This window comes from Stenella coeruleoalba (genome assembly GCF_951394435.1).
Source record: "Stenella coeruleoalba genome assembly, chromosome: 18".
In the NCBI taxonomy this organism is placed as follows: Eukaryota; Metazoa; Chordata; class Mammalia; order Artiodactyla; family Delphinidae; genus Stenella; species Stenella coeruleoalba.
Window position 1 is genome coordinate 49274946 of NC_137164.1, and position 14838 is coordinate 49289783.

Below are 14838 nucleotides of genomic sequence, written 5' to 3' on the forward strand. Positions count from 1 at the left end.
CTTCCACATAGACAACCTGGGCAGCCAGGCGACACTGCCGGGGAAGCCACAGCAGGCAGCCTGGTCGGAAAGTCTCTTTGTCCCTGTAGACCTGAGACTCCCCTCCCCCACCAAGAGATTGGGTGAGTGGGCACCAATGGCAAAAGGGATCCAGCTACATTAAGAGTCTGTCCCAGAAGAACGTTCTGTCCCTTGGGGAGAGGGGGAGACTCTCACCATCTAGAGGCACCAGGCAGCCCAGCTTTGGGGGACTCCTATCTCCTCCTCAAGCACTGGAAGGGCCCAGTGGGAGCCCCAGTGACACCAGATGAACCAAGCAGACAAAATGGCACTCTAAAGGCTCTAAAAATTAAATTGTCCAAAAGAAAAAGAACATAAGTGTGAGTGAGGATGTAGAGAAATTAGAGCCCTATACGTTGCTGGTAGGAATGCAAAACGGTGCAGACACTGTGCAAACCAGTCTGGTGGCTCCTCAAAGGGTTAAACATGGAATTACAGCATTAAATATAGGATTACCCAGCAATTCCACTCCTACATATACACCCAAAAGAATTGAAGTCAGGCATGCAAACAAAAACTCATACACAAATATTCACAGCAGCACTGTTCACAATAGCCAAGGGGTGGAAACAATCCAAATGTTCATCAGCTGGCTATCCATCAACAGATAAATAAAATGGGGTGTATCCGTAGATGGAAAATTATTTGGTCGTGAAAAAGAATAAAGACTCATACATGCCACAACATGGCTGAATGTTGAAAACATTATGCTAAGTGAAAGTGCAAGTCACGTGTTTGAATTCCATTTATGTAAAATCTCTAGAACAGGCAAATCTATAGACACAAAAGTAGATTAATGCTTGCTAAGGACTGGGAGATGGGGAGACAGGGAGAGGATTTCTAAGGATACAGGTTTCTCATTGTGATGAAAATATTCTAAAATTGACTGTGATGATGGTTGCACATATCAGTAATTATATTAAAAACCACTGAAGTGTACACTTAAAAAAAAATTGAATTGTCCTTGGAACCACAGTCTGCAAAGGTAAGCCAGGAGCTGTGTGCTAATCCCAAGCAGGTGACTGTCTGCTAAAATAAAAGATTTAAATAGGACCTGGAGTCTCCTAACATAATTGTTGAAAGGTTGATACAATTAAAAGAAACTATCATACTGAGAAAAGATGATCAACCAATGCCAACACCAAGATGAATCAGATACTGGAATTATGGGACAAGCAGCCTTCATAAAAACGTTTCAATAAGAAATTACATATTCTCTTGAAACCAGTGAAAATCTTAGCTGATCTGTCACAAAGATATTTAAGAATATAGCAAATGCCCTTAACTCGCGGAAGTAAGGCAAGGAGGAGTGACTTTTCCCCCTATAACTTTCTGTATGCTTTGAATTATTTTCAATGAGCATGATTTTTAATAATAAAATTAAAACTAAAACATCATAAAATTAACTAAATTCCATTTTGAAAAGTGAGAGAAACAGCTACCCCATGCCCCAGTACTGAAATGCCTTCCTTTTCTGGTAAGTAGCTAGTGTACTTTTTAATGGCTTTATATTGAAGTCATGAAAAATTGAGTTGGTGGTTTTCCTTATAGAAAGATTTATGAGCCACAATTTCAAAAAAAGAAAAAAAAAGTACATCGCTTTCTAGGAGCAAGTAAGTTCTATGAAACTGGCTGAGTTGAATTCTGATAGTGCCTATGTACTGCACTGAATGACCGTGTTCAATGTTTGAGGGAATAGAGGGTTAAATACTTTTCTTTTTTTATTTTTAAATAGTGTCTTTTTGCTCTTTACTATTTTTGTATGTCTAATTTATTAGAAATGCTGAATATTATGATTAGAGGAATATTTGTCCTCTGCATCCTATTGTGATTTGGGTAACAAACAAGTGTGGCAGCAACATTTTTTTTTTTTGAGTTATCACCACGTACAAGGCTATAGGTACACTACATTCAGCTTTAAGAAATTATCATGTTTTTTAAAAAACTACCACCACTTGGGAACAATTTTTATCTAGTTAATGATGTTGAACTCAGAATAGAAAACATGGCTAGAAGTGATCAGTATTTACCCTACTCTTTTTCCTGAAGAAGCTTCAAGCTGAGTTCCACACTTCTGACTTAAATAAGTGGCATCAGCAGAAATCCTGGGTATCAGCGCTCCTACAGAATAAAAGGACAATAGGAAGGGAACCCTCCATGTTTTTTATTTTGTTTTCTCATCTGTATTTGTTACCTTCGAACTTTCCAAAGATCTGACCAACCATGGTGTGATATTGTGATTTATAATAAGAAATACAAATTTGGTTTTCACCCCATTCCCGACACACAGCTCTTAAAACCCTCGAAATTTCCTGAGTGATGAGAGAGATAAAGTGTCATGTGTATGTTCATTAGGTGACTTTTGGAAAGTATCTAGGTTACCTAAGGCTGGGGGCTGGTTGTCAATGGAGCTAACAATGTGATTAGAGGGTTGAAACTTTCAGTCTCACCCACTGATTGAATTCAATCACCAATGGCCAATGTTTTAATCAATCATGCCTATGTAATGAAGCCTCCATAAAAACCCAGGATGGGATTTGAAGAGTTTTGGGGTTGGTGAACGCGCAGAGATGCGGGGAGAGTAGCGTGCAGAGAGCATGGAAGCTCTGAATTCCTCCCCACACCTTGCGCTACACATCTCCTTCCTCTGGCTGATCCTGAGTTATATCCTTTTATAACAAACTGGCGATCTAGTAGGTAAACTGTTTCCCTGCGTTCTGTGAGCCATGCTAGCAATTAATCAAATATTCATCAGAGGGGGGTTGTGGGAACCTCTGATCTATAGCTGGTCGGTCAGAAGCACAGTTGACAACCTGTACTTGTCACTGGTGTCTGAAGAAGGGGTTGTCCTGTGGATCTGATGCTATCCCTGGGTAGATGATGTCATAATTAAGTTCAATTGTAGGACACCAAGCTGGTGTCAGAGAATTGCTAGGTGGTGTCGGGAAAAACAAACCACACATTGGAACTGGGTACAAAACCACACGTAGTCATCAGAAGAGCCACTCACCTAAGCAGTTGTACCTGTAGTTACATGATTGAGAGCCAAGCTCCCATGTCTGGCAATTAGAGCACGTAGAAAGGCAATATCTATCCCTCTTATTTTATCAGGAAGCAACAGAGAAAATAATAATAATGCAAAATCTATTTTTCTACTAACCTGGAAGGCTGTGCAGAAAGCAGAGGACTAAGAAAATGTATGATGTACGCAATGCCAAAATAAGTGAGGTTGTTCATCGCCAGCGAGCTGCCACTCCTGTCATAGGCATCCGTTCTTTCTTCACGGCGGCAGCAAGAGCCTCTGCTTGTGCCAAAAACATCCTAGCTATGACACGCACATGCAGATTTCAGCGTTCCTGTTAGAGCAAAGTATAAATGTAAAAATTAACCCCAAAAGGGACTTGTCACCATCAGGGAGCATGAATATTTCAATTTCTGGATCCATCAGTTACTGGGAAGACACATGGTGTCTTAGAATAAAAAAGTTATTCCGGAATAACTCTCTCAGTCTAAAGTGACAGAGGTAAGAAGAGTTGTCATTTTTGGAACTTAGAAACCTATGAAAAACAATCTTTTGTTAGGTTTATAAAATGATTCCAATAATACAGAAGTGTTGAAGGTTATACTGTCCCCTTGCCATCTCCCCTCCGGCTCAGTTGTTATTCCCCAGATTTAACCGTGTTAGGTTTCATGACTTCACGTCTGGAAAGATATATGTACTATTCCATGTAAATGATCCTTTCATTTACACAAACATCTGTGTTTTACAATTTTTTAAATTAACTGATATGTTGGTCAACTTTCCATTTAAATAGTTAAATCTACCATTTCTAATCACAATTGCAAAAATAGCACAATGTATGAATATTACTAATACTTCTCTTTTTGATGAACATTTTGTTGTTTCTGGATCTGAAAATCAATGAACATCTTTGCATTTAAGTAAAACTGTTAGATAAATTCCTGTGAGTAGGATTCTGGATCACAAGAAATCTTGGTATTTTAAAATTGCCTTTCAACATGATTTGAGAGTACTTACTTATTCTAGCCAACACTGGCTATTATAAAACATTCTAGTGTTTCCAGTAAGATAGGGGAAAATGGTGTCTTCTTGTTATTTAAATTTGCATGTATAGTTACGTGTTAATTTTAGCATTTTACCATATGGCTGGCTATTCACTATTTGTTATTTTTTTCTGTGAAATGTTTCATTTTTATTCATTTTTCTATTGTGAGAACACTTTGTGTAGTAAGAAAATATGGCATTTGTCTGGCATAGATTTTATACTTTGCATACATTTTCCATAGTTGTCATTTTTCTTGCAACATGAAATTTTTTTGTAATACCAAATTTATACTTTTTTATGTGGTCCAATTTATGACATTCCCCTCTCAATTTCTAAGTTAGAAAGAGTTTTTTCCATTCTAAAGTTTTTAAAAAGTAAGGTTATTTCTTCTGGTCTTTTTAGAATATCTCTTTTTAGTTTAAATGCTTGTATATCTGGTATTTATTTTAGACTAAAACTTCCAGTAGGGATTTAGCTTTAGTTTTTTGAGAAGAGTTATCCAAATGGCCCAATGGAACCTTCTGAATAATCTATCAGATGCTCAACAATTTTAAATATCCTCTTCACCAATATCTTGATTATTTCTATGTGTCTGTTTCTGAATTTCTTTCAATTTTCTTGATCTATTTATGAACTTATACCAAATTACTTTAGTGTAGCTTCATAGTACTTTTAAACCAATAAAAATGACTTTCTGCTAATTACTTTTCTTTATCAGACTATCCCAAGATGTTCTCACATGCTGATTATTTTACATGAATTTTTGCTAAGTTAAAAAAATCTGTTGTTAGTTTAATTGAGATATAAATGAGTTTATTGTTTAATTTTGGGAAAAATTGCCAATAGGAATTCTGTTTTTCTGTCTAAAAACAGGGTATGACTTTCCTTTTATTTAAGGCTTGCTTCATATCCTTTAGTGAAATATTAAAATTCTCTTCATATAATGTCTGGATATCTTTAATTTGTGTTTATTCTTAGATATCTTATCTCTGTTGTTTTGATGATGACAGTCTCTTCCCAAAATGCTGATAAAAGAAAAATGGAGAAGATATGATTTGTGAACTTGAGAAGATCAGAGTTGAACTAGGAGTTTACAAACAAGTAAAATAGGGAAAATAGACACATGCACCAAACGATGGGAGGATTCAGAGGAGACAGTGTCCATCTCTGCAAAATAAGTTTCCTAATAAAATGCATCATTTGATCTAGATGCTTAAGAATGAGTGGAGTCTCTAAGTCAATCAAAGATTAAAGAACTTTGCAAGTAGAAGGCAGGGGAAATGCAAAAACAGGGCAATGAGAGAAGAAGGCACTCCTAGTGAGATGCTCCTGCTGGAATGGCAGGATGGCTGGAGCTAGAGATGTGTGGAAGGGGATTAGAACTGAGCTCCCAGGGCCATGGTCTGGGCTATACATGCATAGTCAAGGGTCTTTTGTTTCAAGTTAAGGAATTGGAATAGATTAAATGTGTCCTATATTGCAAGAGGATTTAGGTAGCTGTGAAGAGGTTTATCCAAAACAAGGAGAGACAGGTGGCAGGGAACGCCAGCAAGGGGAAGAAAGGTCAGGTTTGGACAGAGAATTTGAGGTCTTGGAAGCATATCCCAGTGGTAGCAAAGCTCCTAACATAAAGATGATTCTCATCAAATATTGAATGAATTAAAGAAAAAATAAATGGAAAAGCATGAATGCTTTGAAGTCAGGTATTTCCAGAAGTGCATAATGTATAATAATTTAATCTCAAGGTTTAAACCACTCATTCTATAAAACCAACAGACTTCCAAGAAGCGTAGTATTTTGCCTAATAAGCATGACAATATTAAGGAACTAGAATCTGGAACAGAGCTCTGTTTTGACACACAGCAGTAATTAAGTAAACTCATTAATGTTTCAAAGCACTTGGGACAGTGTTTGCACAAACTAAGTGCTGTGTAACTGATATAACTGTTAAGTAAATACTGAATGCCTGGATGCACAGGCCCTGGATTAAAAACAGTAAAGTAGCCAATGTTTAAATCAGACCTCAGTTCCCTCTTTCTGAACTACTTACCTCTCTCTGGCTGTCCCCTGAGTTTGACTCATGCCATCTTTCTAAGTTCCAAACATCTCCATTAATCTGCCTTTTTTCCAAAATATCTCACAGAAAAGGATGTATTTACTGCAGGAGTGTGTTCAGGAACAGAGGAAGGAGGGAGCTTGTGTCATTTGACACATGAAGGAAAGCTCTGTGCAGCTGGACCATTGTGAACTACAGCAGGATGATGGGCAGAGACGGGCAGGGCTCAACTCAGGCCACTTTTAAGGAGTTCGGACTTTCTTAAGAGCAATGAGAAGTCAGTAAAGGGAATTAACTAGAGAATTATGTGCTTAGACTTTCATGTAAAAATGATCCTTTCAGTTCACAGCAGAGAAAGAGATCTGAAGGAATCGAGAGCAAATGAGGAGTAGCTGTTCCTGTAGTCAAAGTAAGAGATGATGATGGTTTATACTATAGGAGGCTCTGTGGAAAGGGAGAAAACCACGAAGAGGAACTAGGGACCCATTCAGATGGAGAATTGAGGAGGGGGCAACCTCAAGAATGATGACTAAGTTTTGTGCCATGAGCAACTAGGTACCATTTCCCAAGATGGGAAACTTTGGAGGAATTTCATGGAAAAGAACATGAGTTCAGTTGGTTATGTGAATCCAGAGTTCAGTAAAATCTGTGATAAAGAAATATGCTTGGGAGTCGTATCAGGCCCGTCTCACACATCCTGTTACATCCTTTCAACCCCACCTCTTACTCTAATCAAAGCTGCTACAACCACCACTGCTATCCCCTCTCATCCAAGTTCCAACCAGATACTTGCAGGTCTAATCTCCTAAGCCTTAGCCTTGTATCTCTTGAGGGCTGCCTGAGGCTCGTATAGGAACCCCCAGAATGTGAGGGAGTTAACTCCCGTGACGCCATCCTTGATCAATGGGAAATAGAAGCTGATGAATAAATACTTCTTTTTCTTCTCCCCTGGATGGGCAAATCTGAGCTGCATTTTGTAAGGCTGATCAGAAGATCTCAGAAGGATCCAGCACCAGTTGCCGCTGCAGAAGTGGTTAACTTGATAACGCATCTTTCTGCTGGTTTTCCTCCTTCCCTGTCTTGCTCGTCCCATGCATTTCTGCCACAGCCTGGAATAACTTTCAAATAAACTACAAACCTTTGCCTCATTCTGCTTTTGGAGGAACCTAGGTAAGATAGGAGTTATCAGTGGGTAAGTGGTAATTCAAGTGCCAAGAGTGGAGAAGATCACAGAAAGAGAGAGAAAAGAGTAAGCAGTCTTCAAAATCTGATATTTACTGATTGGATAGAACTAATAAAGAAAACTAAGCAGAGAATCCAAAGAGGAGGGAGAAACAGTGAAAGAGAAAGGGAGAGAGGGAGAGAGAGGAGAGGGAGGTATCAAGGAAGGCACAAGAAAGGAATATCAAAGTAGGGAGTGGTCAGTTTTGTCAAACATTTCTGAGATCAGGAAAAATAAAGACCAAATGTGTACAGTAGATTTGGCATCGTGGAGGCTAATGATGCTCATAATTGGGACCAGCATTTTATTTTATTTTTTTTAACAGAACACACGTTTAAAAGAACACATGGAACTGAAAAATGTCATGAAGAACCTAGGGGTAAGACAGGAATAAAGACACAGACCTACTAGAGAATGGACTTGAGGATATGGGGAGGGGGAAGGGTAAGCTGTGACAAAGCGAGAGAGAGGCATGGACATATATACACTACCAAAGGTAAGGTAGATAGCTAGTGGGAAGCAGCTGCATAGCACAGGGAGATCAGCTCGGTGCTTTGTGACCACCTAGAGGGGTGGGATAGGAAGGGTGGGGGGGAGGGAGACACAAGAGGGAGGGGATATGGGAACATATGTATATGTATAACTGATTCACTTTGTTATAAAGCAGAAACTAACACACCATTGTGTATACTCCAATAAAGATGAAAAAAAAAAAAAAAGATCTTCTCAGACTGGAACTCTCGGTATTGATAAGCTGTGAATAAGCAAATAAGCAAGGGGGCTTTAAACACCCCTGGAGTCACATCGTGCTGGGGACTCTCTCTTTGTGAGATTGGTTTTTTCTGATGGCTTTCGGCACCGCAGTGCTTGGTTCCGGTTGAGGGATACTTGAGAAGCTGGACTGATGAGTCTACTGCTGATTTCGACATTTCCCAGCATACATTCGCTAACACCTGTTCCAAATTTAGGACAATGTTTAGCTCAGTTGTCATCTTCAATCTTGTAAACATATGATGGGCTTCTCATCTGCAAGAGATTAACCCGAAATTGAACCTGCAATGCTGTCTTAAGGTAATGACTGTATACCAAAAGGAAACCTTCTTGCACTGCTGGTGGGAATGTAAATTGATACAGCCACTATGCAGAACAGTATGGAGCTTCCTTAAAAAACTAAAAATAGAACTACCATACGACCCAGCAATCCCACTACTGGGCATATACCCTGAGAAAACCATAATTCAAAAAGAGTCATGCACCACAATGTTCATTGCAGCTCTATTTACAATAGCCAAGATATGGAAGCAACCTAAGTGTCCATCAACAGATGAATGGATAAAGAAGATGTGGCACATATATACAATGGAATATTACTCAGCCATAAAAAGAAACGAAACTGAGATATTTGTAGTGGGGTGGATGGACCTAGAGTTTGTCATACAGAGTGACGTCAGAAAGAGAAAAACAAATACCATATGCTAACACATATATATGGAATCTAAAAAATAATAATAATAATAATGGTCATGAAGAACCTAGGGGCAAGATGGGAATAAAGACACAGACCTACTAGAGAATGGACTTGAGGACACGGGGAGGGGGAAGGGTAAGCTGGGACAAAGTGAGAGAGTGGCATGGACATATATACACTACCAAATGTAAAATCGATAGCTAGTGGGAAGCAGCTGCATAGCACAGGGAGATCAGCTTGGTGCTTTGTGACCACCTAGAGGGGTGGGATAGGAAGGGTGGGAGGGAGGGAGACGCAAGAGGGAAGAGATATGGGAACATATGTATATGTATAACTGATCCACTTTGTTATAAAGCAGAAACTAACACACCATTGTAAAGCAATTATACTCGAATAGATGTTAAAAAAAAAGCACATTTCACTCAAAAAAAAAAAAAAAAGCATTTTGTGGGAATTTACCTGGTATTTTAACCACTCCCCAGTTGATGTGGGTTACCGATACCAAACACTTTCTGTTAGAACAAAGGCAGCAGATTTGCTAGAATTCCTCCACGCGTGTTTTACAGCTAAGGTGACTTCAAATTCTAGCTTGACACCACCACAAAAATACCACCTTTTGTTTCCCAACAAAATCCTGCCTGATTATCATTTCTAACAGTTCATGGTAATTTTTCCCTGATTTCTACAAAAAGCTGGCAGAGTACTTGGAGGAAACGCTCATAGAAATGTAGACATATTTTGAAATATAAGATTTCTCAGTGTCTAAGGTAAAAGAAAGAGCTCAGTATTGTATTCTAAGACTATGGTTATAACTTTTGATGGAATATAATGCTAATAAAGAAAAATTAAATTTTGGACTAAGAGAAATCGTTTTGATATTTCACATGAACACATCAATGATGAACACGTCAACTCTTGAACTGAAATGCTTCAGTCCCACACAGACATGTTATTAGGATGATCAGGCATCCTTAATAAGAACAGCTAATACTGTGTGCCCAGCATGGTTTTAATGCTTTACTTATCCTGAGTCTAAATTTTTAAAATAATTGTATGAAGTAGGTATCATTCTCTCTATTTCGTAAGTAGGGAGACTGAGATATAGGAAGTTTAACTAACTTGCCCAGGTGAGCAGAGCTAAAATGTAGCAGAGGTAGGATCCAAGTTCTAATAACCTTGCCTCAAATCCATATTCTAAACCCTGAGAGTAAGAGTGAAACATAAGGAAGCAAACAGACCCCTTAATTCCTCCTTTATGTATGGGAGCTTTTCATATTCTTACATGTCCAAAGCTAACAGTCAAAAGCAAGAGAAGTTCAGAAACCAGTCTAAGGTAGCCCATCACTGAACACACAGAACGGAGGACCCAGTGAGATGACTGACTGATGGTTAATTTCAGCGGTTATCAAATCTACATGGCACTACATTCAACAGACTAGAAAAATCAAACTTTGTAACCTGAAATGCACCCTTCTCATGCCATTCTTCATCGGATTTCAAAGTCTCTAGCGAAAGGGAGAGTCTACGCAGACAAAAATTCAAAGAAGAGGAGGAATTACCAGTCGGAAAGAGTAATGTTTGCTTCTGCCCTTTCTGCACTGCTGCTGAAACAGTCCTGTCTGGACTCTGTCTGCTCTGAGCCACCACCCTTGGGGTGATGGGCAAAACCTCTTCATTGCATCTGGCTTTACTTCTTGCAATAATGTTAATGTGAGAAGGCTGTTTAAAGGTTGGCCTAAATTTAAAAGCAGTTTCTAACCATTAAAATTTGTCTATGCTGAAGCTTAAAAAACTTTTTACGCTCAAAAATTAACATATAATACCAGGAAGATTTAACTGAGCATAAAACTAGTTGCATCTCATTTCAGAAAAAAAAATTCATACTGAACATCTCTACTTATTTTCCTGTACTTTACAAGGCCAGAGATTTCTGATATAAAAAAAATCTGTTTCTTAGACATATTTTCCTTCGATGATGCTATGATCCTCAAAGTGATTTGTACAAGAAACGTTCTTTTTTTTTTTTGCTGTACGCGGGCCTCTCACCGTTGTGGCCTCTCCCGTTGCAGAGCACAGGCTCTGGACGCGCAGGCTCAGAGGCCATGGCTCACGGGCCCAGCCGCTCAGTGGCATGTGGGATCTTCCCGGACCGGGGCACGAACCCATGTCCCCTGCATCGGCAGGCGGACTCTCAACCACTGCGCCACCAGGGAAGCCCAGAAACGTTCATTTTGAAATATAACCATGGCTCCAAATCCCAACTAAACATGTATGCCAACATCTTATTTTATTTTATTCATGTATTTTATTTATTTATTTATTTATTTATTTATGGCTGTGTTGGGTCTTTGATGCTGCGTGGGGCTTTCTCTAGTTGCTGCGAGCGGGGGTTACTCTTCGTTGCGGTGCGCGGGCTTCTCATTGCGGTGGCTTCTCTTGTTGCCGAGCATGGGCTCTAGGCACGTGGGCTTCAGTAGTTGTGGCTCACGGGCCCTACAGTGCAGGCTCAGAGGCCATGGCTCACGGGCCCAGCCGCTCAGTGGCATGTGGGATCTTCCCGGACCAGGGCTCGAACCCGCCTCCCCTGCATTGGCAGGCGGATTCTCAACCACTGCGCCACCAGCGAAGCCCCAACATTTTACTTTAGACAACATTTTAAGCTTCAGCATTCTCACATGCAAAATAAAAATAACAGTACTCACTTTATAAAGGTAGTTAAGACCACGTCTGTGAAAGTGCCCGTAGGATGACTGTCACATAATAAAGGCTTAAAAACAGTGATTACATCTCAAATTCAGTTCTTCACACACCAATTCACTGGTTTCAATCAACTGTTTTGTCATTCAAAAGATGCTCATTCAGTGACCCCCATGGGTCATCAAGAGACTCTGCAGGATTCTTAGAAATAATTGAAATTGATGGTTCTTGGAATATTTAAGCACCACACCTCCACCAGGCAACAATGAAGAGGATTATCTGCTTCAGATGCTCTCCTTGGCATGAAATGCTGGTTTAATGTCACAGAGGGAGATGAGAAGTCCATTGGCAGGTTGGGAAATATATCCTTCCTCTTTTGAAAGTTTTGGACATTGGGATTGATGATTCTTGCCTCTAAATATGCTGTGTGCTGGTTGGCCTCTTACAGAGCAGAACCGATCCCATGAGGGAACCTGGATGAATACACTCAGCCTCCTCAGGTCAAGGTGGTAGCTCTCCTAGGGCACCTGACTTATATGGTTCAGGGCTGGGCTGAAAGCTACCATCTCTGAGCATTCAGGATGCATTCTTTTCAGAATGTGCGGGACTTAAAAATGTTAAGATGGTTCTTTATTCTTTGGGATACATGGAAAAATAGTCCTGAGGATGTGGGCCATTCTGAATCTGTTGCATTACTTCCATTAGGTTGAACCTTTGGCATAGGGATGAGTTAGTTTATAAAAACAAAACCATGTATGAAACAAACTTTTCCATTTTCAACTGGTTTCTGGAGTAGTATAATCTAGAAATTCCATTTTATATTTCAGCTGAAAAGAAGCAAATAAAAAGTTTGTGTATGACTGTCTCCTATCAGAAAATTTCCTGTGTGGCTCAGTAATCTGCTGACATGAAAGGAAGGTCCAGTCGATTAAAGTATCATCCTAGAAAGGAGAAGATTTTGTCAGATACAGAGACGATTTCCTGGGACTTAGTTGTATCTTGGGAACATCTATTTAACATTCCACATGTGTGTATGTGTGCATCAAAACGTAAGTATCAACAGCTTGCATGTGTCACCTTGACGGTCTTGAAATAAAGTTAAGAACAGAGCAAGATTAGAGCAAGGAAGAGCTGTACTAAAATTTCTGAGCTTTGTGAAATGGCTGGTTCTATCCCTTAACCATCTCAGAGGAGATGTGGTGAACACAGCAAGGTGGAGATTTTTAGGCAAGGGTTTCCAAGAATAAGGAGGAGAAAAGAGTAGTTTTAGGGGGAAAAATGTAGCTACGGAAAAGCTGACAGTCTAATGTTCATGTAGATGTCTTTTTGGAGGAATGAAGAGATTTTCCTAAAAAAATATATACAGCTATTTGCAACTTTTATCTTTTTGAGTAAAAGTTTCCTGGAATGGTAAAGTTGTACTAGTGAAAATAGCTCAACAGAATGAAGAGATTTTCCTAAAAAATATATATACAGCTATTTGCAACTTTTATCTTTTTGAGTAAAAGTTTCCTGGAATGGTAAAGTTGTACTAGTGAAAATAGCCCAACAGAATGAAGAGATTTTCCTAAAAAAATATATACAGCTATTTGCAACTTTTATCTTTTTGAGTAAAAGTTTCCTGGAATGGTAAAGTTGTACTAGTGAAAACAGCTCAACAGTACAATTTTCTAAAGGTATATAGTAAGCTGTATGTGTGTAAATGGTTTTGGTTCTCAAATGCATCTAAATTTTAAGAATCCAAATTCAATTAGGATTAAGGATTCCAAAATTGGATTAATGATTGAGGCTTAAAGAAATTAAATAACTTGTATAAATCCAATTAGTTTCAGAGCCAGTATTTTCACCCAATCTATCATGTTCTTTCTACTTCCACGTTGCCCCTTGTGTAGAAATTCTTGTTATAGTCATGTCACCACAAGGTAGAGTGAAATGTCTAGTTCATAATTGAATTAATCATGATAATTTTTATATATTCTAGTACAACTACCTTTGTAAAATATCATACTTGGATAGTAGAGTACCCTGGTTAGTGTAATCATTTATAATAAATATCCCACCCAACTCCAGAAACTAATTCAAGGTGTCTCAGTTACTGCCTAACACCTTATGGAAAGGGCCTTGTGGTTAATTTAATTTGGATCACAGAGTCTAGTATAGCAACTTGTACATGCTAGGATAGATAAGATAAGGATATGATAAAATATTTTTAGCACGTAAAGTACATTGAAGATAACTGCAATAATTTACTTTCTTAATAAATGAGTTTTAAGGATCTCTTTTTTCATTGAAGTATAATTGCTTTACAATGTTGTGCTAGTTTCTGCTGTACAGTGAAGTGAATCAGCTCTATGTATACGTACATCCCCTCCCTCTTGGACCTCCCCATTCCCCCATCTAAGTCACCACAGAGCACTGAGCTGAACTCCCTGTGCTATAAAGCAGGTTTTTATGATGCTTTATTTCAGAATTCTGTCCTCCAGAATGCATCTACCCTCATTTAAATTAATGAACAAAAGAGAACATGAAATGCTGGAGAAATGAGTTTTACAAATACTCTTTCAATAGTCGTAGGAAATTACTGAGATTGAATTTCAAGACAGCATAAAGTTGGGAAGAAGGGGGAAACTTTATTTTGGAGAATATGATTTCTCATATCTGTGGCTCATTTTTTATTACTTCTTTTATGCTAGTTTTACCCTTTTCTACAGCTCTTCTTTGAAACTCATATTGTCCTCGCAGGAATGAGATTTCCTTTTTCTCAGGGTTCTCAAAATAGAAGCCTCTAAATCCATTTATATAAATACCCTAAACCTTAATTTCTAACTATTATTACAGCTCTTTCCTATTACTTCTCTAATATAACCATTTATTCTAGATAAATCTGGTTTTCCCTCTATCTATTCTCTCACCTTTAATTTGCTTCTTTGAAAAAAAAGAATAAGAGATACTTTCTTGTTGATCTTATTTCTTCTTGAATCTATTAAAGAAAATTCTTAAGTTAAACTTTCAGCCTCTTTATTCAAGTACCTCCAGAAATGGTCCTAGAAACCACCTGAAGGAAGAGTAAGCAGAGTTCCCTCAGGATTTGCTTCCTTCCACAAATCCATCACCACTACCATCCTGCAAGCCAGGGTCATTTTTACATTTTAAAAATGAATTCCACTTCTGCTTCAAAAGAGGAAGTAGACATAGTTTTCCCTATTCCTCCTGCTAAGTACAACTAAAAACCTTGGAAATATATGTAAAACAAGCATAAGGAGGCTCT

At 38.6% G+C, this 14838-nt stretch overlaps 1 long non-coding RNA gene across 1 annotated transcript in view; it reads right to left on the reverse strand.

The window, feature by feature from the left end:
* LOC307176875 overlaps positions 1-14838 on the reverse strand; it is a 180566-nt gene that overhangs the window by 31128 nt on the left and 134600 nt on the right. Inside the window, exon 4 of the long non-coding RNA XR_013824923.1 lies at positions 3221-3416. This is a non-coding gene — a long non-coding RNA (uncharacterized lncRNA). The remainder of the gene's footprint in view (positions 1-3220; positions 3417-14838) is intronic.